Source organism: Tamandua tetradactyla, chromosome 9, assembly GCF_023851605.1.
Source record: "Tamandua tetradactyla isolate mTamTet1 chromosome 9, mTamTet1.pri, whole genome shotgun sequence".
Lineage (NCBI taxonomy): Eukaryota > Metazoa > Chordata > Mammalia > Pilosa > Myrmecophagidae > Tamandua > Tamandua tetradactyla.
In genome coordinates this window covers 11,844,646-11,847,858 of record NC_135335.1, presented here as the reverse complement: position 1 = coordinate 11,847,858, position 3,213 = coordinate 11,844,646, and positions in this window count along the sequence as shown.

Sequence of the window (3,213 nt, the reverse complement as noted above, 5' to 3'; positions counted from 1 at the left end):
AAGTGAAAGCAATCACCAGAATAAACTAATTAAGGTAATGAAATGTCTAGATGCCAGCAAAAAATAACAAATCACACCAGGAAAATGAAAGATATGGCCTAGTCAAAGGAACAAACCAATAGATCAAATGAGATAGAAGAGCTGAAAAAACTAATTCAGAATATACGAACAGACATGGAAAACCTCATCAAAAACCAAATCAGTGAATTGAGGGAGGATATGAAGAAGGCAAGGAATGAACAAAAAGCAGAAATGGAAAGTCTGAAAAAACAAATCACGGAACTTATGGGGATGTAAGATCCAGTAGAAGAGATGAAAAAAAACAATGGAAACCTACAATGGTAGACTTCAAGAGACAGAGGTTAGGATTAGTGAACTGGAGGATGGAACATCTGAAATCTGACAAAAAACAGAAACTATAGGGAAAAGAATGGAAAAATATGAGCAGGGACTCAGGGAACTGAATGATAATATGAAGGACACAAATATACGTGTTCTCCCAGAAGGAGAAGAGAAGGGAAAAGGAGGAGAAAAACTAATGGAAGAAATTATCACTGAAAATTTCCCAACTCTTATGAAAGACCTAAAATTACAGATCCAAGAAGTGCAGCACACCCCAAAGAGAATAGATCCAAATAGATGTTCTCCAAGACACTTACTAGTCAGAATGTCAGAGGTCAAAGAGAAAGAGAGGATCTTGAAAGCACAGCAAGAGAAAAGCAATCCATCACATACAAGGGAAACCCAATAAGAGTATGTGTAGATTTCTCAGCAGAAACCATGGAGGCGAGAAGACAGTGGGATGATATATTTAAATTACTAAAAGAGAAAAATTGCCAACCACAAATTTTATACCCAGCAAAATTGTCCTTCAAAAATGAAGGAGAAATTAAAACATTTTCAGACAAAAAATCACTGAGAGAATTTGTGACCGAGAGACCAGCTCTGCAAGAAATACTAAAGGGAGCACTAGAGACAGATACGAAAATACAGAAGAGAGAGGTGTGGAGAAGAGTGTAGAAAGAAGGAAAATTAGATATGACATACAAAATATAAAAGGCAGCTGGAGGGAATTGCCCGAAAATGTAGTGCTGTGTTCCAGTAGCCATGTTTTTTGATGATGATTGAACAATGATATAGCTTTCACAATGAGACTCTGTGAATGTGAAAACCTTATGTCTGATGCTCCTTTTAGCTACTATATCAACAGAAGAGTAGAACATATGGAATAAAAATAAATAATAGGGGGAACAAATGTTAAAATAAATTCAGTTTGAAATAGTGGTAAATGAAAGCGAGGGGTAAGGGTATGGAACGTACAGTTTTTTTTTCTCTATTATCATTTTATTTCTTTTTCTGTTATCTTTTTATTTCTTTTTCTAAATTGATACAAATGTACTAAGAAATGATGACTATGCAACTATGTGATGATATTAAGAATTACTGATTATATATGTAGAATGGAATGATTTCTAAATGTTTTATTTGTTAATTTTTTCTAATTAATAAAAAAAAAATACAGAGGAGAGGGGGCCAAGATGGTGGCTTAGTAAGGTACGCGCGTCTTAGTTCCTCCTCCAGAGCAAATACTAGGTGAACAGAAACAGTGCAGAACAGCTCCTGGGGCCACGGCAGGGAATGGACACACAGCGTACCCCAGTCTGGACTGGCTAGACTGACTGCGAGACTCTGCTGCGGTGAGATCCCTGAGCGGTGTGCGATTCCCCGAACCGCGGCAGCTGGCGGCCGGAGGTCCTCCCTCCCTCCTTCCCGGGCCGGCTGAGAGTCTCGGAGAGGTAAGTTTCCCAAGCCGTGGCGGCTGGCGCCCCTCTTTTGCGGGCGGCTTCCTGGACAGGCTACAAGTCTCGGATCAGAGGGCTACCCAAGCCGCGGTGGCCGGCAACCGGCGCCCCACCCCCCGCGGGCAGCTTCCTGGTCCGGTGGCGAGTTCCCCGGGCTGCGGCGGTGGGCGACCGGGACCCCTCCAGGGAGAGGAGGGAATTTCCGACAGTGGCAGGGACTGGGTCCAACCAAACACCAATAGTGGCATTAATAAAGGAGCCACAGGGTCCCCTCAAGCCGCGGCAGCTGGCGCTCCCACCACGCGCGGCTCCCCGGACCAACTGAGAGAATTGGATCGGAAATCCCCAGGCCGCGGAGAGCAGTGACCGGGGGGATCCCTGCTGGGAATGGTACACTCTCCTGGACCTCGGCGGCTGGCGCCCTCCCGCCACGCTTGGCGCCCCGGGCCGACTAGGAAATTCGGACGGGCGCTCTCCCAGGCTGCAGCGGCCGGCGACCCTCCCCGCTTTCGGACCCCCAGGCCGGCAGGCACACTTCCAAGCCACTTCGGCTGGCGAACCTCCCACACAGCGAGAGTTTTCCAAACTTAAAGGACCCACAGTACCTATTACTGGTGGGACCCACAGACAAACGTGTGCCACGAGCGCCACCTACTGGGCAGGATAAGAAACACAGAACCCAGAGATTTCACAGAAAAATCTTCCAACCTGTTGGGTCCAACACCCAGGGAAATCTGACTAAATGCCCAGACGCCAGCAGAAGATAACGGATCATGCTGAGAAGATTGAAAATATGACCCAGTCAAAGGACCAAACCAATAGTTCAAATGAGATACAGGAGCTGAGACAACTAATGCTGAATATACGAACAGAAATGGAAAACCTCTTCAAAAAAGAAATCGATAAATTGAGGGAGGACATGAAGAAGACATGGGCTGAACAAAAAGAAGAAATAGAAAAACTGAAAAAACAAATCACAGAACTTATGGAAGTAGAAAAGATGGAAAAAACAATGGATACCTACAATGATAGATTTAAAGAGAGAGAAGATAAAATTAGTGATTTGGAGGATGGAACATCTGAATTCCAAAAAGAAACAGAAACTATCGGGAAAAGAATGGAAAAATTTGAACAGGGTATCAGGGAACTCAAGGACAATATGAACCGCACAAATGTACGTGTTATGGGTGTCCCAGAAGGAGAAGAGAAGGGAAAAGGAGGAGAAAAACTAATGGAAGAAATTATCACTGAAAATTCCCCAACTCTTATGAAAGACCTAAAATTACAGATCCAAGAAGTGCAGCGCACCCCAAAGAGAATAGACCCAAATAGGCGTTCTCCAAGACACTTACTAGTTAGAATGTCAGAGGTCAAAGAGAAAGAGAGGATCTTGAAAGCAGCAAGAGAAAAA